General features: G+C 42.8%; 1 pseudogene; it reads right to left on the bottom strand.

The window, feature by feature from the left end:
- Positions 1-21790: 21790 nt before the first annotated feature.
- Positions 21791-22323, bottom strand: LOC116866671 (annotated as a pseudogene).
- Positions 22324-24159: the final 1836 nt, after the last annotated feature.

The raw sequence follows: 24159 nt of genomic DNA, 5'->3' as shown, positions 1-24159 counted from the left end.
TGGAACCACAAGCTGTCAACTCTTTGCTTCCCCTCTTTGGCTTCTCCTCTCCAGATTCCACTCCTTTCACATGTCTACATGGGACTGTGTTTGTTCTCACTGAAATGAAACCCCAGCGCTAGTCCCTGCACCCCTCTTTCCACAAGCTTCTGCTCTCCTCCCTGCTGTTCACTCACCTTCCAGAAACCACATCACCTCTGCCATCTCCCCCTTCCTTACTTGTCCCATGTTCTCCTCAATTTGGCCTCTCACCCACTCTTCTCCCAAAACTGCTTCCTCCAAGGTGAGCAGTGATGCTCTTGGCACCATCCACCCACCTGCTCATGATGGACCTGAGCCTGTAGAATAACATCACTTTTGTGAGAAGCTTTTCCCACTGCTTCCATGACCCTGGGCTATCCTCTGCCTATCTCACCTCTCCGACTTCCCAGGAGCACCTCCCATCTCTATGCCCTGCTTTCTTCCCTTCTCCTGCTCTGCTGTCTGCCAAATGATCACCCTCCACCCACAGTTGCAACCACCTCTTCTGTCTAACAAGATGGGGCTCCATCCACATCTCTTGCCTGACCTCCTTCCCAAGCTCCAAACCTGCAGACCAGCTCCTTTTGGAATTGATCCTACTAGTTTTCTCTTCCTAAAGCTGAGTTTAGTCATGTCCCTCCCTTGGTCAGAGATCTTCAACTCTACTTATCCCCAGAATCATGAAATCATGGAATTTCATTGAAAGGAGACTTTAGTATTATTGTCTACTTCAAACTCTGATCCAGTGTAGAACACTTGGCACTGTAGTTTTGAATAGATGATCATCTGGTCTTTGTTTAACTCTTGCTCTGTTTTAAATTAGTTACTAAGTAGTTGTTGAGTTCATCTAGCCATTGATCCTATAGCGCCCCTTGTCATAATATGCTCTTCTTTCCCTCTTCTCTCTCACATCTGTCCTAGATTTTAGCCAAATCGGATTACTCACTGTGGCCCTTACTCATCCGTCCCTCCCTCCTGCTCCACACTCTTGCTAATGCTTATTCTCATCAGCAGTGCCCACCACCTCAGCTCAGAATTTCCATCCTTCAAGAGAGTGACAGATGCCGGCTCCTCCAAAAATCCTACCTGACCTCACCAACTAAATGCCTTTTGTCCTCTCCTGAAACTGTAAAAACGAATTTGCTTATGCTTTTTATCTACTCATCTTTCATTCTACTCATTCATGTATTCATTCTGAACTTGAACTCACACCCTAGCCCAGACTCTGGGGTCGGCCCTGGAGACAGAGCAGGGAACAAGGTACAGAGTCCCTCCCTGGGAGAAACATGTCTTCCCCCACCACCCAAAAAGGCAGGCCTTAAATATTGGTCAACATAAAAATGTGATGTCTGGGATCACAGACATCAAGACATCACAGACATCAAGACATCACAGACGTCAAGGAGACTTCGGGGTGGTCTGAGAGGGCATGGCAGGAGGATCTAACTGGGTCCAGGTTGGGAGTATATCTCTGAAGAGGCTCAGGTACGATGAGCCCCTGGGGCCACGTGTGTGTGAGTTGGCCAGGAAACAGCAAGGGTGTTTTGGCTATGGGCTGCGGGGGGCGAGGGTTGGGGGCGGGGAGTGGGAGGAGGGTAGGGACCAGTGGGGCAGGACCACAGGAGCAAAGCCTGGAGATAAGAAAAACACCTTCATGCAAGAATCTGAAGGAAGGTCTCCATGGGTGGTATGCAGAGGAGGAGAGGAGAAATAAGGAAGTAAGGAATTTTAGAGGACTTTGGAAAGTGGGTTAAGAATACTGCTTTCATCTTGAAGGTAGCTGGAAGTCCCTAAAAGACTCTACAGAAAAGGAACACGATCAGCTTATCAATTTTGCAACATCTCTCTTGTATTCTTTCTTATGGCCATGTTTATGGGTCTTCCCTCTTCCCCCATTCAGTTATAACTTTCTGGCATTCAGGCCTGTGCCTTCTTCACCCCCAGAATACATGGCCAAATGTGAAGGGCACAGCAGGTGTGGTCATTAATAAATGCTTATAGAACTGAATGTAGGAAAGGAAACACCTGTGGTGGTCACTATCTTCTGCAAGACGGAAGTAAGAACTGCATGACTACAGATCACAAAACCAAAAAGGGCAGTAATAAGTTAAATGAATGTATTTGTTCATTGAAATATACTAGGAGGTACACCCTAAAACCTAAAGGGTATCTGGGGCCCATTAGTTAACCCTTTGTGGTAGATGTCTCAGGAGCAGCTTCCACCTGAACAAGAGATTTCAAGGATATTCATGTCTGGCCATCCTTTGGGCAAACAGAACCTGAGTCTAGGCTAGGCTGGGGGGCTCCTGGGGCACAGGGACAGAAAATGGGCAGGTCTATCCCCTAGATGACTTAGGTCAATGGGGGAAATGCAGTCCATATCCCTCACATTCATTTTGACAAATGTGCCATGACCATGACATGATAACAACAGGGGAGGCTGGCACAGGGCGAGGCATTACAGGAACTCGACCGTCTTTGCAATTTTGCTGTCAATCTAAAATTAATCCCTCCCGGAATTTATTTAGAAGAAGCAGGAGGGAGATCAAATCAGGCATCTCAAATGAGGGAAGGGCAGCCCTGAAAACACCTCATGGATGGTCTGGGCCAGCACCGGCAGGGAAGGGAAGATGAGAACCCGGTCCTCATGAGGCTCGAGCAGAGCTTAGAGTAGAACGTGAAACAGGTGGGCTCATCTGTTCCCACCTGGAGAAGCACTCCTGTTCACAGTTAGTTTTTAACAACCTAGCGTATCAGTGTCTGTTTACATGTGGCCAGAATTGTGCCAATGTAGAAAATCATTATTTTTTGCATGAGTCTCTACTGACGGGGACAAGTGAGTGAATAAATCAATAAATAGGGAGGAACAATACAGGTTGCTTGCAGAGGAGTCCTAGTAACCTGTAGCAACTGCTCCACTCTAGGATAGAGCTGGGGTGGGCTGGAATTAGTGACTTGCTTCCAAAGAACAGACAGAGAAAGGGAAAAATAATGACTTTACAGAGAAGAAGCCTGACAAACGTGACTTTGTCATGTTTGATAGAAAAGAAAAGAAAAGCCTGACTCACCTGACAAGTGGTCAGGTGAACCTGACCCATGATGTCTTGTGGCCTCATACACCCCAGATATGCTGTGATGAGAATGGTCTTCATCTCAGTGGTATGCCTGTGACCCCATCTGATCATAAGGAAAATGTCAGACAAATCCAGACTGGGGCACATTCCAAAAAACACCTGAGCATTCTCAAGACTGTCTCAGTCAGGGGTGCCTGGGTGGCTCAGTCTGTTAAGCATCTGACTTTGGGGCTCAGGTCATGATCCCAGGGTCCTGGAATCGAGTCCTCATCGGGCTCCCTGCTCAGCGGGGAGCATGCTTCTTCCTCCCCCTCTGCCATTCCCCCACTTGTGCTCTCTCTCTGACAATAAATAAATAAATAAATAAATAAATAAAATATTTAAAAAATATATCTTGGGGGGCACCTGGGTGGCTCAGTCACTTAAGCATCTGTCTTCAGCTCAGGTCATGGTCCCAGGGTCCTGGGATCAAGCCCCATATCAGGCTCTCTCAGCAGAAATCCTGCTTCTCCCTTTGCCTCTGCCTGCTTCCCTGCCTACTTGTTCTCTCTCTCTCTCTTTCTGTCAAATAAAGAAAGAAAATCTTTCAAAAAATATCTTGTTCATGAAAAGTACAAAAAGACGGAGATGCTGTCACAGCCTACACATGAGGTAGACAGGACAAGGAAATGCAGTGTGGTGTCCTGGATGGAATCCTGGAGCAGAAAGGGGATACAAATGGAAAAACTGTGGAAGCCAAACAAAGTCTGGAATTTGGTTTGAAAAATGTACCATAACAACGAAAGATCCATCACCTTAGGGGAAGCTGAGAGAAGGGTGTCTCTCTACTATCTTGGCAACTTTTCTACAAATGTAAAATTAATCCAAAATTAAGTTTATTCTAAAAACAAGATCTAGGGGTGCCTGGATGGTTCCATTGGTTAAGCATCCAACTCTTGGTTTGAGCTCAGGTCATGATCTCATGGGTCATGGGATCAAGCCTGAGTCAGACTTGCTGGAGTCTGCTTGAGGATTCTTTCTCTCCCTCTGCGTCTTACCCCCCAACTAAAATAAATAAATAAATCTTTAAAAATAAATACAAAATAAAAACAAGGTGTAGAAGAAGACATAAATAAATAACATGCAACGATAAGTGCTGTTTTCACTTGCGACAACGGCAATTGTTTATGATTAACGGTCTTGGTGTTTAGAGGACACTCTCTGGAATCCAGGAGAACTGTCCCCTCTAACATCCAGGCAGTTGAATGTGAACAGGACTGTCCTGTTCCCCAGTCTGTGTGGTCATTCTTCCAACGACACAAATCCTTGGTGAAATTGTACAGTAGGTCAGAACAAATAGGATGAGGGGTTCACTCATGGCTACAGTGTGTTCTGCAACCAGACACCTCCCCCCAGGTGAAGAACATTCTGGTTCCTAAAGCACGGCTGAACATTCTGCAAGGCTCAGGTCGAGGAGTGGCTGATGATGAAGGATGGCCAGCAAGGTTTTGTCAGTGACGCTCCCCCTCCTCCACCACCTGTGCCCTCCAAGTTCAAATTCTCTATTTCACATTCATAAAATTCACAGTTCAAGGGGGGCACATCTCATTGACCTAGGGACTTTGAGCTTCAAACCAAACATAGGGCAAGCGCTCTGATGCATCTGAAGCTCATTCGTGTATACACTGAGCATATGTTCCTCGGGGCCGTGCTGCGTGCCAGGCACCGTCCCACCTGGTGTACATTCTGGGTGGGGAGCCAGATTAGAAACAGAAGCAAACAAGAAAGATAATTTCTGACCATGTTCGTCCGCAAGAGCTGCCATAACAAAACACCGCAGGCTGAGTGGGTCGAGCAACAGAAGAGAATGTTCTCACAGTTCCAGAGGCTGGATGTCCAAGATCAAAGCGTCGGCAGGGTTGGTTTCTCCCGAGGCCTCTCTCTGTGGTTTGCAGCCAGCCACCCTCCTGCTGTGTCCCCATGTGGCGTTCCCTCCCTGCACACAACCCTGGTGTCTCTTCCTCTTCAGTCCCGTTGGCTTAGGGCCCCACCTTCATGGTCCCATTGAACCTTAATTACCTCCTCGGAGGCTCTATCTCCAAATACAGTCATGTTGGGGATTAGGGCTTCAACATATAAATGGGATGGGAGGCACATTCAGTCTATAATGTCAGTAGTGATAAATACAATGAAAAAGATAACCCTAAGATTGCCTATGAGGTCTGAGGGCCTGAGTTTAGATTGGGATGGCCAAGGAAGCTCTATCCTAGGAGACTGAGGCCTGACCGAGTAGACACCTGTTCCCAGATGAGCACCACTTATAACAGAGGCTGGTGTTCGTCATTCATAAAAATCAGACTGTGAAAAGAATTTACCATTAAGCTGGTCCAAATCCCTCATCTCATAGATGACTGAGGCCCAGGAAAGATGAACAGTAATTTACAATCATTTAGCACTTAGAACATCTGGTTCCGTACCTACACCAGCCTTGTCATGGCTGAATGCATTCTAACCTTTCATTTTGGAACATTTTAAGCAGGTACAAAGGTAGGCACCTAGCACACAGACCCCCACTCATTTTCAAAGCCTTGTTAGTCTTTCTGTCATCGAGTGCCCTTTTATTCCCCTAGAATACTTTAAAATAAATTCCACATCTGGTTTCACCAGTAAATATTTTGGTCTGCATCACCAGCGAATAAAAGAGAGTTCTTTGTTGTCATTTTTTTTTTTTAATAGTCTGCTGAGTTTTACTGTTACCCTCAGTGAAGAAACTGAGACCCTGAGACCTGGCTAGTGTCACACCTCGGGAAGAACCTTGTCCCTAAGATGCCTTTATCCGACTCCAATCAAGGATGCCTTCTACCACACAGATAAAGTGGTAGGAATCATTGCCAATAATTTACTTCTTAATTTTATTTTTTAAAAGATTTTATTTATTTACTTTGACAGAGAGAGACACAGTGAGAGAGGAAACACAAGCAGGGGAATGAGAGAGGGAGAAGCATGCTTCCTGTTGAGCAGAGAGCCCCAGAGGGGCTCGATCCCAGGATCCTGGCATCATGACCTGAGCTGAAGGCAGACACTTAAAGACTGAGCCACCTAGGCACCCCTCATTGCCAATAATTGAAAAATCATTTCCTGAAGTGTGTAATGTAATTCATCAGTCTACACACATCTTTTTAGGAACATGGTTAAATAAACAACAGAACATTAGTCTTTCTTTTTTGCTGCCTGTTAAAAAAAAAAAAATTAGTATGGAGTGAGAGAGAGAAGGGAATTCTTCTAGTAGAAACTGAAATATCTAGGTGAAGAATCAATAGGCCTTGTGTTAATTTGCCTCCAGGACTTTGGCATTAATACCAAAATCTGTCTCCCTGCCAAGACTGGGGACTATTTGCCTGGACTGGGGCGCCATCTAGTGGACATTTCCACACGGCGTCCGGAGTGGCCGAGTGGAGCCGAGCGCCACACCGAACGCAAGGTGGCCTGCTCAGTCTCTCAAATTCACTCTAGGCAGGGTCTTCGGTTTTAAAAAAAAAAAAAAAAAAAAAAAAAAAAATGATTTCACTAGGACAGTATATCTTGGTATTTCTTTTCCTTGGAAGAAGCATCTGCATATCACAGACCATTTCGGCATTGCTTTCCTCAAAACTTTGAGTTCTCATTCCTGGGTTTTGTGTTGGTTCGTTTTTAAAATTAGTCTACAGTGTGATTTTCATGTCAGGTGTACAATATAGTCATTCAACACTGCCGTGCATCACCCAGTGCTCATCACGGTTTTTTGTTTGTTTTGTATAACTCTCCATCGTTCCTGGTACCACGGTCTCCAGACAGGGGTGTGTGTGTGTGTGTGTGCCCGCGCACACGCGCGCATACATGCATTAGTGACCAAAGTCTTCCTGGGAGGTTACCACACCCAGAGCATCTTGTACAAACGGGACCACCCTGCGACAGCCCACCCAGGATGGCAGCCATCACACACAGAGCATGTGGGCTGCGGGGATGGTAAGGTAGTGAGAGGCTCTGTTCTCTCTAGCCAGGCCTGCCGTGTAGCTAGGCTGATGTTTTCCAGAGGCTGGGTCACCGCTGGGACTGCTCCTATGGAGGGCTGGAGGGGTGTGCCCTCAGAGGGAAGTTTCCTGGACATTCCCAGCCTACAAGGGCCGTGAAGACAGCCTACTGTTAAGTCACTCAGAACACACTAGAACAGGTGATGTTTCCAATTGATTGATCCACCTGGTGAATTTTATTAGCACTTACCCTCCATCTGGGGTTCTTTCTGTACCGATAACCTCTGAGGCACTTGGGAAAGGAGAGAGCACATTTTCAAGCTCCTTGAAGGAACCAAGTGCTATTTCTGTTTAAAAATACACCCTCTGCCTTCCTGGAATCTAGGTCTTACGGAATGGTTATGTGAATCAAATGAGGTTTTCTTTGCAAAATCTTCTTCACGGGAGTATATTTTAGTAAGGACAATGTTTCTTCATTGGGAGGGAGTGGCAGTATACAATCTTCTCAGTTAAAAAAGATGAATCCTCTCTAGAAAAATATGCTCAAATATAGGACATTTGGATTCCCTGCCTCCCAGAGGGGCTTAAAAACTCTATCACCAGAGAAAGGGAATAAGCAGTGCTGTGGCTCACAGCCTTTTCAGCAGCCAGAAGTTCTTTCCAAGTCAACTTTCTTCAACAAATCACGGGAGAGTTTGCCAGGTCCTGGGCACCAGGCGACGGGCTGAGTGAGTAAACGAAAATAAACAGACGTGGTCCTTGACTTCAAGAGATGCCGCAACATGTCCTCAGTCTGCAACTACTCCTCTGTAGACCTCAGTTTTGAAAGGTTATATTCATAAAACTTCAATTATTGATTATTCTCTATTTGTCAATGTTACCGCCATGAAGAATCCAGAGCCATGCACGGGTACCTACAGGTGCTCAGGACATGTTTGCTCAGCTATATTGAATTGAGTTGAAAAAATTCTAATAAAAAGTAAAAAAAAAAAAAAAAAAAAAAAGAAAAAAGAAGTTTTGTCATGAATAAAACTCTTTTTTTCCTAAAGGATAAACTGATTTCTTTTTTTTTTTTCCGTTCTTTTTTAAAAGATTTTATTTATTTATTTGGCAGAGATAGAGAGAAAGCACAAACAGCATCCCTGAGTGAAAGGTTTGACCCCAAACCTTCAGCTCAAACACCCAGTTGCCCCAAACTGATTTCTGATAGACCTTTGAAATATTGAAGCTAATCTCTGGACACTGTTGAGTCAAAGAACTAAGTTGCCAAGAGCTGCAGCCTAGAAAATCAGAATCTGCTTTTTAAAAAAATGCTTTACTTTTTAAGAATTTCAATTATTCAATAAAAGTCACTGAGACGTCTGGTTACAAAAGGAAGAAATGCATATGAATCCTTCTCTCATATCCAAACCCAAAACCAATTCTAAGAAGTTGAAGAGTTAAATGTTTCAAAGTGAAAGAAAGAAAGAGGCGGAGAAAGAAAGAGGAGGGGAAGGGAAGAAAGGAAGAAAGGAGGGATAGGGGAATAAGGGAGTATATAAATGAATATATGATTTCTGGGTAGGGTAGGGACTTTCTAAGCATAAAAACAAGTTAAGGGATGTCTGTGTGGCTCAGCTGGTTAAGAGTCTGACTCTTGGTTTTGGCCCACGTCATAATCTCAGGGTTATTAGATCGAGCTCCACAAGGGGCTCTGTGTTCAGTGGGGAGTCAGCTTGAGAATTCTCTCTCTATCCCTCTGCCCCTCTTCCCACATGTGTTCCCATTCTCTCTCTCTAAAATTAACTAAGTAAAAAATCTTTTTAAAAATTCAATATTTAGGGGCGCCTGGGTGGCTCAGTGGTTAAAGCCTCTGCCTTCAGTTCAGGTCATGATCTCAGGGTCCTGGGATCGAGCCCCACACTGGGCTCTCCGCTCAGCAGGGAGTCTGCTTCCCCCTTCTCTCTGCCTGCCTCTCTGCCTACTTGTGATCTCTGTCTGTCAAATAAATAAATAAAATCTTTTTAAAAATTCAACATTTAACTTTTCAAAAACCCTAAAAGGCAAGTAGCAAACTGGGAAATAAACTTACAACAAATATGGCAAATGCTGAGTGATACTAATGGAAAAAGCAAAGCATATTATGAAGAGAATAGACTACCGGGCAGAGGGGAGGTCCAGGCATGGCCAACAGCTCCTGAGTGCCCTCCTGTACCCCGAGACTAGAACGCTGAAAACTGCATTGCTCCAACTCCCTGCTGGAAGGTGTTCATCTCAGCAAAAATATGTGAATATATATATGAAAAATTCTGCAAGCAACTTATATGCTCACAGTTAATGGGAACATTAAGTAAACTCCAGTGAATCTATAGAGGTAATTACATAGTCATTTCAAATGATGTCTAAGAAAGGTTTTTAATAACCTGCGATTAGGAAGATTCCCCAGGAAAATTACCTCTGTGGCCTCGACCTTCCCCCAACCTTAATTCCAAAACATGAGCATTTGTCCTTCTCTTGAGAATCAAACAAAACTGACATTAATGAGACTGAGAATATTGTCTTTTGTTCTCTGAATCTCTCTTTATTGTGTCTCCTTCTATGCTTAAAGGAGTACTTATTTTCAAGAAACTTACTCACCTTGTAATCAGTAATGGGGGAAATGTGTTTATTGCCACTGATGTGAAGTGGGAAGGAGTAAGAAAACCAGATCCGCCCTCTAGGGTTTGTTTTAATGGGGAGGTGGTTGATTTTTGTGGGGTTTTTTTCTTTTTGCAATTTTATACCTTTATTTGAGGATCAGCAGATAGTTCTCACCCACATTAATTGTCTATAGATTTTTGAAAATGGTGAAAGGCACATAGGAAACCAACATCTAGAGCTTATTTAGTGAATTTTCATCCTTGCTATGTTTTCTGGACAACTGCCCAGGGATATGGTATGGAACATTCTTTATTCCTTTGGCCCAGACAGCTGTGCTGAGCCTGGGTGAAGGCGCACATCAGGGGTTCCCATCTCCAAATTCCTGGATCTCTTTGAGTGTGCTGGTGAATGTTAATGGTGTGTTCTCCGATCCCTACCTTGTTGATGGCAGGATGCCCTTCTTCTCCTCACCACCTTTTCTTGGCAGGGGCCATTCTCCCGGGCCCTGGTTGGAAAAGCTCTCTAGGGTTTTAGGACTGAGACTTTGAGACTCAAACCCTGGGGGGGGAGGTAAGGAAGTGGGCCAATCAACAATCTAAATTATAATTCCTTGTTCTTAAACCAGACAAGACAAGACCCACCCAGGGCCCTTTCAGGATAGAAAGATGGGTCAGTGAAAAGACAGATGGTGGAAAGATATGAAGATAGGTAGATAAATAATCAAATGTTACAGAATATATACATATAGTTACACATATACAAGATTAGAAAATGTTTTGTTATCAGTGCTCCAAATAAGATGAAAAAAATCAAACTTAGATTAATTGATAAGCTTGTAACTTCTGCTGTAAGTGAAATAGTAAGGTATTTCCAGATGTTTCCTCATTTCAGAATAGTTACCCTGTCATATTTGCAAAGGTTTGAGCTGAAGGTTTGGGGTCAAACCTTTCACTCAGGGATGCCTGGGTGGCTCAGGCAGTTAAGTGTCTGCCTTCGGCTCAGGTCATGATCTCAGGGTCCTGGGATCAAGCCCCATGTCAGGTTCCCTGGTCAGTGGGGACCCTTCTTCTCCCTCTGCCTGCTGCTCCACCTGCTTGTGCTCGCTCTCTCTCTCTCTCTCTCTCACTCTCTCTGGCAAATAAATAAATCAATAAATCTTAAAAAAAAAAAAAATCTTTCACTCTGTCCTAGTTCCATACTAGTTCTGGGGCTTAGACATCATTTGAATGAGGGTAGACTACCACTCATGGACAAAGGACTAGAGTATAGGTCATATTTGGCCTGGAAAATAATCTTAACAAAGGTCAAGTCTCCTGGTGTCCAACAGCTTCTGTTTTATTAAAATCAAAATGCTTTTTTAAACAGTCTTGTTTAGAGAGGAAGAGCCTCTAACTTAGATCCCAAGACACCTAATGAAAATCCCATTCTATACAGTATTTACTCAGACATAAAAACCAGGTTACCAAATTCATATGCATATTAGGAGCTCAACAACAACAACAAAAAAAAAAACAAAAAAAAACTAAGGCTGCACCCCTAACGAGCATGTGAATATAGATATCCAAGACGGCAGTTGGTCATATCACAGAAGGAGAGAACACCAGCTAGTGTGCGACTCCTGACGGACTAACACAGCACTACCGTGAAGTAGGCTCCCGGAGATACCAAAACTGAATTTCACCAAGCATCTACACTCACCTACCAACTTACAGGGACTCAGGAACTACCTTACATGACAGAATGGAGGTGAGAAGAGCAAAATCCAGAATTCAAATCAAGAAATCAGACAAGTAATGCAGTCACATGTAAATTACAGGGCAGTGGGGATAAAAGAGTGGAGGGGGGCCTCCAGAGGACAATGGCCCTGAGTGACAGATAAGCGAGAGTAGTGGGGGTGACTTTCTCAAAGTAAACAACCATAAAGCCATCCACGGTTCAATAATTTCGGAGAATTGACAGCTAAAATAATTTTTCAAAGTAGACGCTGTCTACAATAAATGCCAAATAAATATTCTGCATGTTTCAGGAAGTCGATTCCAGAGCAAGGGTTTATAGGAAGAATATTGAAAATGGTAAGTGAGGGACGGATTGTAAAATTGTCTTCTTCCCCTTCTCTTAATTGCTTTAAAGGGCAACTGACTGTTTAAAGCAAAACTCATAGCATAGTATTGCGGGCTTTATAGTATGTGCAGAAATGAGACACTTGACAGTGGTAACAGAAAGCACAGGTGTGGCAGACTGGGGGCTGGTGGGGGGACATGTCCACAACAGGTTATTGTCACATGTTCTTCCAGACAGTCGATGCTGCTTTCAAAAGTTGGAGTCGAATGACCTTCTTCTTGAACATGAGCTGGACTCCATGACGTCCTCAAAAATTTGAATGTGGCAAAAAATATTATGTTCATCGTGTTTTTTATTTTATGATGTTTTGACATCTTGGGAGACCTTGCTGGTGGGGGAGAGGCTGCCTTCCCTGGGGCCAGCGAATTCCCAAGGTCATGCAAAACCACTCAGAAACATGTCCTTTGTATGTAGACCGACTGATCCTGAGATGTATCTCCAAACACCTTTCCCTAACTCTCTTACCTGGCCCTGGATCACCTCAGGGCCTGGGACTGGGCCACTGGAGATCACCCTGGAGCAGACTATCAGTCCTAAACTGCTGTCCCTGGCCTCCTTTGCCTCTCCTACTGAAAACACAGTAAAAGCCCTCCGCATGCTTTCCCCTAGCTCTTGCTTCTGCCTCCTGACAAACGTGGTGCTTTCCCCAGTTGCCCTACCTGGCATTGCATGCTTCCTTCTCTAGGAAACTATAGGGAATAAATTCTGTTTTTGATGGCACTGATTTCTCTGCATCATCACTCAAGTCACCTCTATAAATTAAAATTCTGTGGATACGATCATTGATAGGAATAACACTCCCAGAGCTAAGTCATAAAGGGCGATATGCCACTCACCTGGGTTTTTTTCTCTTGGAACTCTTGTAACCATGTTGTAAAGAAGCCCAGGCCACCTGGGGAGCTCACATGTAAATGTTTCAGCTAATAGCTCCAGCTAATGTCCCAGCCAAGAACCAACATCAACTGCGAGGCATACGAATGAATGATCTTTTAGACGTTTCCAGGCCCTGGCTTTCAAGTCCTCTGGCTGAGTTCCCAACACTGAGAAGCAAAGACCAACCATCCCCACTGTGTCCTGTCCAAGTTCCTGACCCACAGAATTCATGAGTCTAATAGGCATTGCTTTTGCTCATGCAACCAAATTAACTAGAAGAGAGAGTGTGGTACTTTGTAATGTACAAAATAAACAAACAAATTAAACCAAAGCACGTGGGAGCGGCTCTGGGACCAGGCAGCGGGTAGAAGCTGGAAGGACTTCGAGGAGAGTGTTAATGAAAGTGTGAAGGGGCCTCAGGAACACTGTTAACAGAAGTCTGATGACGCTTGAGAAAATCGTCAGCAAGCTGAAAGAAACATGAAGGAAATATTATTGGAAATTAAAGGAAAGGGACTTTATTATATATTGCTAGAAAATTTTGCAACAGTGCTGCTTAGGGTAATGTGTAAAATATAAATTATACCTAATAACCTGGATACTCTCTTCAAGAAGAATCCCAGGGAGGGTGTCAGAGGCTCTTCCCGGATTCTTCTAGCTCCCTATCGTAAAACGAGGGAGGCAAGACATGAGCTGAACAGTGAATCATCCCCTTTTTAAGTGAAATTTATAGAAAATATGAAGGATCCAGAATTTCCTAGGTTAAAAAAAAATCTAGGGGCACCTGGGTGGCTCAGTCAGTTAAGCGTCTGACTCTTGATTTCAGAGCGGGTCATGATCTCAGGGTCATGAGATCAAGCCCCACATAGGTCTCCGTACTCAGTGGGGAGTAAGCTTGAGATTCTCTCTCTCTCCCTCTGTCCCTCCCCTTGCTTGTGTGCTCTCTCTCTCAAATAAATAAGTAAGTAAATAAGTAAATAAATAAAATCTTTTTTAAAAAGATCCGTTTATCATTTCCAACATTTTCAAAATTCTCAAATGTAGAAAGCGCATTAGAACAACGATCAAATCCCATGTGTGATTACGTGGTCATCTGTTAAGACCTCAGTGAGACCTAAATAGTTGCCTCCAAGAAGTATTCAGTAAGACTAAAATCTCTCTGAGGATCCCAGGAGCACGCCACAAATATTTTCCTGTGACAGTACAGTTTCTTTTTCTTTTCTTTTCTTTTCTTTTTTTTTTTTTTTTTGACAGTACAGTTTCTAAGAATGTTAAGGATGTTGACCCTCTGCAGCTTTACAGGAATCTCAAAACAGAGAAGAATTTATCTCCATGAAATGTCTGGGTATGGCTTTTGTCTAATGTGATCTCACATAAATTCATAGAAAGATCACAAAGCTTTAAAGAGAATTGCAGTAATGAAAACACTCTCAGCTTGAATAAGTAATAAGAGAGATAGATGATGCAAAATGAAAAGAAGCCCTTGGACCTCCAAACCACTACCAACAGGAAGCACTGAAAAACACTGCAACTTCAAACACTGGGCATTTTGCACAAAAAAGAAAAGATGACATAAAGGGTAGAAGAAAGAGCTGAGGGTAGAGACAAGGACCATGGAGAACCATTCCCAGAAAGAAGGATCAGGACCCAATCCAGGAACTGGGAACATGTCTCTGGCTGGATTTCACAATGACCATGGACCCGTTCCTCTTGGACACCTCCTGTGTCCTCTCATCTTCTGAACGTCAGTGTCTGTACTCCTTGTCATATAGCTGTCCCACCACCATTGGTTTGGGTGGGGAAGCAGATAACTTGTCTCTTTAGTTTACAGGTCTTCAGGAGATATCAGGGAGATATGATTTGCAGACAAGGTGTACCCTCAAGGTGCCTCATCCACATGTGGGTCTGATGTAGAGGATCATACCCTAGACATTGAGACTGAGCCTGATCCTATCCAAGTACGAGACTTCAGGAATTCACAGGGAAGGAGGGAACCTATTTTATATGCGAGAGGGGATGAACTGTGGCCAGAGGGCAGACTGTGGTCAAGCGTATTTTTTCAAAAAAGGCCAAGAAATCCTTCTGGTCCCATTGTTGCTCCTTGACACTCCTTCCATAACAGGGTGAAGTCTAATTTCCTTCCCCTTGAATATGGCCTGGGCTTTGCAACAGCTGCCTTGACAAGTAGAATGTGGCAAAAGATACAGAGTGACTTCCAAAGCTAGGTCATAAAGGCTAGTTAGGCTTCCCCCCAAGTCTGTCTTTCTCTCAGATGCTCATTCTGCAGTGCAGCCCTCATATTGCCACAAAGCCCCATAGAGAGGCCGTGTGTAGTTCCAGCTGACAGACCCAGACAACCAGAGTCAAATGCCAGATAAACAAATAAATGAGCCTTTGGATAATTCCAGTCCCCAGGGTTCAAGTTTTCTAGCTGAGTTTCTGGATATGAATAAAGAGAGAGAATTCATCCCCAGCTGTATCCTGTCCAAATTCCTGACCCACAGAATCCATAAGCATAATAAATGTTTGCTTATTTCACTAAATTTTGGGGTCACTTGTCAGGCAGACAGAATAACTAGAACAATCACAGCAAATGGAATTATGCTGTTGTAAGATATTTATATTTCATGTGAAATAATACAATATTAACTGTAAGTAGTCTATGATAAATGAATGATGCATATTGTAACCACTAAAAAATTTAAATACACTAAAAAATGTACATAAAAAGCCTAAGAAATCAAAAGAAATCAAAATGCAATACTAAACAAAATTTGATTTGCTCAAAAAGCAGGCAGGAAAGGAGAGACAGAGGAACAAATAAAGAATAGATTGAATAAATAATGACTTGGTAGACGTCAACCCATAGCATGTCGATAATATCATTAAATGTAAATGGATTAAATATTTCATTAAAAAACAGATGTTGTTGGACTGGGTTTTAGAAATCAAACCAAGTACAAACTGTAAATACATGCATTTATATATAAACACAGGCATAGGTAGTATACTAATGAGGCCGATGCTATTTTTGATGTCTGACTGCTGATAGATTGCAAGCCTGACATTCTTCCTTTCATCCCACATACAGGCAGTTCTATAAGAAAGCCCACAGGTCCCCCCCTTGGCACTGCTGGAAGCCAAACCAACAAACCCCCCATGCTGACCTGCCCTCTAGCCACAAAAAACCCCAAATCCACATGCCACTCACCCTCCTCCTTTACTCAAGACAGTCAGGACTTTGGGTGCCTGGGTGGCTCGGTCATGGAGCATCTGCCTTTGGCTCAGGTCATGATCCCAGAGTCCCAGAGTCTGCTTCTCCCTCAGCCCCTTCCCCTGCTTGTGCTCTCTTTCTCTTTCTCTCAAATAAAGAAATGAAATCTTAAAAAAAAAAAAAAAAAAGCAGTTAGGGCCTGCCTGGGCCTACCCTGCTTGCCCCAGAAAGTCCCATCATGTGAGTCATAAATCTTTTCATACCGTCTTGGTGTGTACAGCATCTTCACTCTTGACATGCAGACCTATTTTGGGTGGGAGATTAATGCTACGCACCCTAGGGTAGCCACACGACGGTTTTGGTGGAGGTGCAAAATGGAAAAATCTCCCTGAAAACAGCATGAGAGCTTCCTGTAAACTTAAACATACACCTCCCCTGTAACAGAACTACTCTGTTATTAGATATTTATCCAAGGAAAACGAAAATATATGTCCATAAAAACACTTGTACAAAATATTTTATAGCAGCCTTAATCATGTGTAAATACTATGTGCATATGTATTCATAATTTTTATGGGTATGTGTAACTTTTATCTCAATTCTTTAAAAAAAGACATATCAGGGCTGCCTGGGTAGCTCAGTTGCCGTAAGCATCTGCCTTTGGCTCAGGTCATGATCCCAGGGTCCTGGCTTCGAGCCCCACTTCAGGCTCCCTGCACCTCCCTCTCCCTTTGTGCTCTCTCTTGCTCAAATACATAAACCTTAAAAAAAAAAATTTAAAAAGACACATCAGTCTCATATCCTGTCTAAACTTAATATGGATCCAGATTATCATTCAATATGTTATTTTTTAAGTAATTGGAAATTTGAATACTAACTGGGTATATGATAACACTATGGAATTACTGTTATTTACAGATGACATAATAATAATGTATTTATATTTCTTAAAGAGTACTTATCTTTTAGAGATACATCCTGAAATACTTTTGGCTGAAATAAAAAAATGAAGTCTATCAGAAAAACTGTAAAGAGGGATGCCTGGGTGGCTCAGTCTGTTAAGTGTCTGCCTTCGGCTCAGGTCATGATCCCAGGGTCCTGGGATCAAATCCTGCATCAGTGTCCCTGCACCGCTGGGAGTTTGCTTGTCCCTCCGACCTTTCCCTGCACTCATGCTCTCTTTCTCTCTCTCTCCCTCTCTCTCAAATAAATAAATAATCTTTAAAAAAAGAAAAAGAAAAACTGTGAAGAAAACACCACAGAGGAAAGACTGGAGGAACTCTACCACCCTTCGGATGATATGATTGTGGATAGTTTTTTTCTGTTTTTGTGTTCTTTAAATATCTTCTATGAGAAGCTTATCTTATTTTGATAAAACAAAAAATAAATAAACAAAACTACAATTTGAAAAACAGAAGGATAGACAAGATTAGAGGTCAATAGAATTTTCTGTAAGGACCCAGATAGTAGGGGCACCTGGGTGGCTCAGCTGATGAAGCATCTGCCTTCCCCTCAGGTCATGACCCCAGGGTCCCGGGATCGAGCCCTGTGTTGGGCTCCCTCCTCAAGGGGGAGCCCACTTCTCCCTCTCCCTCTGCTTGTGCTTGCTCTGTCAAATAAATAAATCTTTAAAAGATTTTTTAAAAAAGAATCAGACAGTAAATATTTTAGGCTTTGTCTGTCACAATCCTCAGCTCCTTTGTACAAAAACAGCATTGACAATATATAAATAAATGAGCATAGCTGTGTTCTAATGAATTTTATTTTTTTTAAAGCAAAACTGGAGATGTGACATTTACATGGATTGAGCTTAAAAATAATGAATTAATTTATTTAGAAATAGCAGGAAAAAAATGCCTAAAAGTTGGTAGGAAAACAAACAAGCAAACAAAAACCTGGGAAGTTCAAGTGTGAATAAATAAAGCATTAATATTAGGAGGATGGGACATGGCCACAAGAGTTTTGAGGGAATAATGGAGATGCAGGCAGAGCAGAGTGGTTGTTCTGGGAAATTATCTGAGAAGCACCAGATGACTGGCTAGTGACTAGGGCTCTTCATCCTCCTATTGCAGAGGAAAGAGCTAGTAAGACCTAGACAGGATACCAGGACCATTGCCAAGTACTTTTGCTTCATAGGAAAACTCAGCTTCTTCAGGGAGCTTGAAGCACTAGGTAGAGAAATTGGGAAAACTATGGAAAAAAACCCAAGAAGGGATCTCAATAGTGTGGATTTAGGTCAATACTGGGAGAATGGAGTTCTGTGTAGTGGGGCTTGGGCTGGCCCTGTGGGCTTGCTCCTCATAAAGTGGGTTAGAAGCTGGGGGTAAAGATATGGTTATAATTCTTCAGTTAGGGGCACCTGGGTGACTCAGTCAGCTGAGTGTCTGCCTTCGGCTAGGGTCATGATCCCAGGGTCCCAGGTTTGAGCCCCACATCAGGCTCCCTGCTCAGCAGAGAGCCTGTTTCTCTTTCTCTCCCTCTGCTGCTCCCCCTGCTTATGTGAGCTCACTCTTCCCCTCTCTGCCCATGCCCTGTCAAATAAATAAATAAATAAATAAAATATTTAAAAAAAAACAAAAACAATATTGAGTTAGGCCCATATCTAAGAATGGAAAGCAGCCATTGACACAGTAGCTAGGAGCTACGAAAGATAAAGTCCAGGGAAATGAGGTAGAGAATGACACCATTTATCATTTGGGTAAATGTGCATATGATGAGCTTAAGACAGCCACAGGGCGCCTGGGTGGCTCAGTCGGTTAAATGTCTGACTTTGGCCCAGGTCATGATTTTGGGGTGCTGGGATCAAGCCCTCCGTCCAGCTCCTCACTCAGCAGGGAATCTGCTTCTTCTTCCCCCACTGTCCCTCCTCCCTCTTGTGCTTGCTCTTTCTCAAATAAATGAATAAAATCTTAAAAAAAAAAAAAAAAAGACTAAGCCTCAAGAGGAAATAAATAACATTCTGGAAGGAGACCCAACACAACAGGGAACTGGAAATGTCCACGAGAAGAAAACTTCCCCTGTGAGTATCCAGAGTCCTGGAAGAGTGAGTAATGAAGGAAGTCACGAGGGACCCAAAAGGGGAATGCGGCAGGAGAATGATCCCAGTAATTGTAGCTAGAAGGCAGAAGAGAGAGAGAGAAAAAAACAGAGGATAGACATCAAAAGAGACCAAAGAGCTCTCTTCGACACTAAAAATCTCCCTCTTCTGAAGCCATAATCAGTTTGGGCACAATTCAATATGGCGTTTGGAAATACCTTGAGGTCTTGATTTGTTGACGTTCCTCCCTTTTTAAAGCAATCCCTCTTGAAAGCATGTCTTACTACTACTTCCAAGGAGTACATCCAGCCATTGAGTGCAATGCATTTCCCAGGTGTCTAATTAGGACTTCTGGTCAAACTAAATGTGACAGTAGATGTGGTGACCTGCCAGGGTCCTGAAACATGATGTCTGCTAGGTCCATTTGCCTGGGCTCTTGACCTAAATTCTCAGTTCCCATGCCTTTCACCTCATTTACCCCCAAGGCCCATGTCCTGCACTGAACCTAGCCTGCTTGGCTGTGTTCCCAGCACCTCTGTCAACTCTCATCATTCCTGAGTGTCAAAGCTCCCCACGTATTTCCTGCTTCCCCGGCCTTTGGAGGCCAATGTCATGAGTGTACACATATTCCTCTAGCTGAACCCACGTGGATGCCTGGCATCTCTAGTTGTCACATACCACTCCCTGGATTGGACATCCAAGTTGGGATTCTTAGGATGAAGCCTAACCTTGCCCTGCGTCTGGACCTTAAAGACACTGTATGTCCAGAATTGGTGCAATAGCTTCTATCACCGGGCCAGCGCTCCTGCCCAAATGATAACCTCTCCCCGAGGAGACGCAGTGCCATCCCAACCAGTTCACCCCCACCTCTGAGGTCCTGTCCACCTCCTTCCCGCGTGCTCTATTCTGGATTTCATTCAAATTGGAACACAAGATTTCACTTAAATAAATGGTGTTCTTTAAACAATTGAGAAGTCCTGATTGTTTCTCATTTTGTAGTCACTTTTGAGGATAAAAAAATATTCTCTGAATCGTGAACAAACTCTAGCTATAGAGCTGTGAGTTATTTTTTCCCACGGGGGGCACTCAATGTCAATTCAGCCCCTCGCATTGGCGAAAGAGCGCCACTTAGTGGGAAAGAAGTTGTGTAGTGTGCAGGCGCAGGAAAGAAAGGGAGAGGACAGAATGACACCTATTACTGATACTAGAGATGTTTGGGATCCAATGAGGTCAAAGTACCCTGCTGAAAACAGGAAATAGGTATATCTCTTGAAGATACAAAATCATTTGCGTAAAACTTTTTTGGCACCATTTCAGAAAGAATATATGAATACATTTTCAGATAGACAGTCAAGTACTCTTTTAGGGTATTATATCACTGAACTTTACACCCCCTGTTCTTAGGCAGATGTGCAAATAACAAGTTAGAAACTAATAATAGCCAGTCACTGAAGAAAAATTATATCCAATATGTGTCAGAGAAGCAAAACAATTTCGACTCAATCTCCTACTTTCTATGGCTCCTACACAGTGAATCGAATACTCAGAGCAACGAACTAAAGAAGTCATTCTCCAGTAGTGCACAGAAGAGCCACTTTTTATTTACTTTTTAAAATTAATTAACTAATTAATTAATTTTTAAAGCAGTTTCTTTTTTTTTAGGACTTTGTTTACTTCTTTGAGAGAGAGAGAAACATGATCAGGGTGAGGTGCAGAGGGAGAGGGAGAAACAGGCTCCCCACTGAGCAAGGAGCCTGATGCAGGACTCTGTCCCAGGACCTTGGGATCTTGACCTGAGCCAAAGGCAGACGTTTCACTGACTGAGCCACCCAAGCACCCTGAGAGCCACTTTTATAAACACAGAGTGTAGGGGTGTCAAGTAAATAAATAAAATCTTTTTTTTTTTTTAAAGATTTTTATTTATTTGACAGACAGATCACAAGTAGGCAGACAGGCAGGCAGAGAGAGAGGAGGAGGAGGCAGGCTCCCTGCTGAGCAGAGAGCCCGACGTGAGGCTTGATCCCAGGACCCTGGGATCATGACCTGAGCCGAAGGCAGAGGCTTTAACCACTGAGCCACCCAGGCGCCCAAATCTTTTTTTTTTTTTAATAAACACAGAGTGGTGTTTGTTTGTTTGTTTGTTTGTTTGTTTTAATTCCTGGTCTCTAATTCCGGCAGCTCAGATTTCACGGGTCTGGATTGGGGCCCAGAAATTTGCATATATATATATATTTTTTTTACTTCTTAAAAACTTTATTTTTCAGTGTTAACAAACTAGTGGACAAAGTGTTTAAAATTCCAAGATTTCACACTCAACATTGCAGAATATTCCCTTGTATGTAGATAGCATATATCCATCCCAGCCAAACCACCCAGGGACTCAGGATGTCTAATTTACTACTGAAAGCTTAGCCTTTACATGTTTTATATATGAAACAAATGAATCACAGTCTTTGTTTAACCAAGATGTAACACCAGTTCATACAAATTAGTGTTTCTTGGAGTGGAGGGGGGAAGCTCCCTCTTCCTCACCATGCCAGGGATCACTTGGCAAATCTGGATATACCTGGTGGTGGGAATGGGTGGTGTGCTACTGGCATCAGGTGGGTAGAGGCCATGATGCACAAGGACAGTCCTCGAAGAATTACCTGGTCCAAAATTTCAGTAGTATGGACAAAAAAACTGACAGAAACTGGCTTTTACTTAATTAGATAACTGGTATTAAATACAATCTTAATTTTTCTGCCAAAGTATGTATAGTTTATCAAAATGGTGTGATCATCAGTTGGATACTTAAAACCACTCTAAGTTGCTGGAATAAAATTCAACAATTAAATGTTAATTAGTTCATGCCTTTTATTATTAACTCATATATAATCACTTGTCTTCTGGTTTGTTGAAGCAATAAGTCAGACAACATTTGCCACAGTAATGTCTGTCGAAGTGGCTAGCCATAAAAACTCCAGCACCACACTCATCTGAAGGGCACTCCCGACGAAGGCGACTGATTTTGCCATTCTCATCCACCTTATAGTATTTCAGGACGGCCAGTTTAACCTTCTTTCTCTTATGCTTATTCTTCTTAGGAGTGGTATAAGACTTCTTCCTTTTCTTAGCACCACCACGAAGTCTCAACACAAGATGAAGAGTGGACTCCTTTTGAATGTTGTAGTCAAAGTACGTTCATCTTCCAGTTGCTTGCCAGCAAAGATAAGTCTCTGCTGATCAGGAGGAATTCCTTTCTTGTCCTGAATCTTGGCCTTCACATTTTCTGTTGTATCCGAGGGTTCAACCTCGAGAGTAATGGTCTTCCCTGTAAGAGTTTTCACGAAAATCTGCATCCTGGCGGCGGTTCCACCGCAGATGGCGGATCGGAAAGGCGAAATTTGCATGTTTTTACCAGCACACTAAGTGATGCTAACGCACATGCTCTCTTAACTGGCTTGAAGAGATGGTTGAAGACACTCTAGGATGCCATAGTTCTTCTGAGTCATTAGAGAACAATGAAGTGATGTGTATTCAAATGTGCTTTAATGGTTGGAAAGCGACTAACCTCCTGTGAGTCACCAGGCATCGCTCTCTGACATCAGCATACTTGATGATACAAAATAATTCAATACCTGAGCAGGTTGAGTAAGAGGGAACTCAGAGCCTCTGAGGGTGAAACACCCTGGCAACCACTAATCTGCTTTCAGCCTCTGGATTTACCTATTGGGGATATTCCATATAAATAGACTCGTACAGGATATGTGACCTTTGGTGTCTGCTGTCTTATGTAGCATCATCTTCTCGTGGTTAAGCCATGTTGTAGCACGTGTCAGCACCTCATTCTTTTCATAGCTGAATAATACCCCAGTGCACGGATAAGCCATGTTTTGTTTGTCCCATATTGTCCAGTAGATGGACATGGGAATTGTTTCTGCTTTTTCCCTATTGTAAAGAATGTCATGTTATATTCTATTGTAAAGAATGCTGCTGTAAACATTCAACTACAAGTTCTTTTTTTGAATATCTGATTTCAAATTTTTTGGTTGCATATGTAGAAGTAGAATTGCTGGGTCATGTGGTAAATTTAACTTTGGGAAGATCTGCCAAGCAGTTTTCTATAGTGGCTGTATCATATCATAATCCTTCCAAAAATGTTCCAATTCCTCCACATCCTTCTTTTTTTTTTTTTTTTTAAGATTTTATTAAGAGAGAGAGAGAGAGCGAGAGAGCACAAGCAGACTCCCGCTGAGCAAGGAGCCCATTGGGGGACTCGATCCTAGGACTCTGGGATCATGAACTAAGCAGAAGGCTGACGCCCAGCCGACTAAACCACCCAGGCATCCCAGTTTCTCCACGTGCTTATCAAGAGTTGTATTGCAATCCCTCTTTTTTTTTTTTAATAGCATTCTAGTGGGTATAAATCGGTTTTCCTTGTGCTTTTGGTATGCATTTCCCTTATGAGTAACGTTGTTGAACATCTTTTCATGTTCTTGTTGTCCATTTGTATATCTTTTTTGGAGAAATGTCCATCTAAGTCCCATTTTTAAATTGGTTGGCTCATCTTTTTATTGTTGTCGAGCTGTAGGAGGTCTGCATATATTCTGGATATCAGATCCTTACCAGATATATGATTTGCAAATATTTTCTCCCATTCTGTAGAGGGTCTTTTCATTTTCTTGATAGTGTCCTTTGACACACACATTTTTTTTTTAAATTTTGGTGAAATCTGAGTCATCTATTTTCATCTTTCATTGATTTTATTTTTGGTGTCATTCCACTATGAAATCTGAGGTCATGACAATTTGCCCCTATGTTTTCTCCTTGGAGTTTTACCATTTTGTTTTTACATTTAGGTCTTTGATTCATTTCGAATAAATTCTTGCATAAGCCAGTGGGTAGGCACTGGAATTTTTAAAAGCTATCATGATGATTCTAATGGCAGGCAAGTTGAGAATGGCTGGTCTAAGCAGGTGAGGAGGCAGGTCCAGAGGACACCTGCATATGTTTATTTAAAGAAAGTGTGATGGAATTGGGCTGAAAGACAGGAGCCAGTACTTTCTAAATTGGCCAGTTCTCTAACCCTCCATTCATTCCACAATATTTTTAAGTGCTTACTATGTGCCAGACACTGTTCTAGGCCCTTGAGGAAAATGGTGAACAAGACAAGCTTCCAGTTTGCATGCCACCTGAGGGGAAAGACGGATAAACACATTAATTTCAAAT

This window comes from Lontra canadensis, unplaced genomic scaffold (assembly GCF_010015895.1).
Source record: "Lontra canadensis isolate GAN:19392208 unplaced genomic scaffold, GSC_riverotter_1.0 scaffold10, whole genome shotgun sequence".
Taxonomy (NCBI): domain Eukaryota; kingdom Metazoa; phylum Chordata; class Mammalia; order Carnivora; family Mustelidae; genus Lontra; species Lontra canadensis.
Note: the sequence above shows the minus strand (reverse complement) of the source record. Positions and strands in the feature narration are given on the sequence as shown.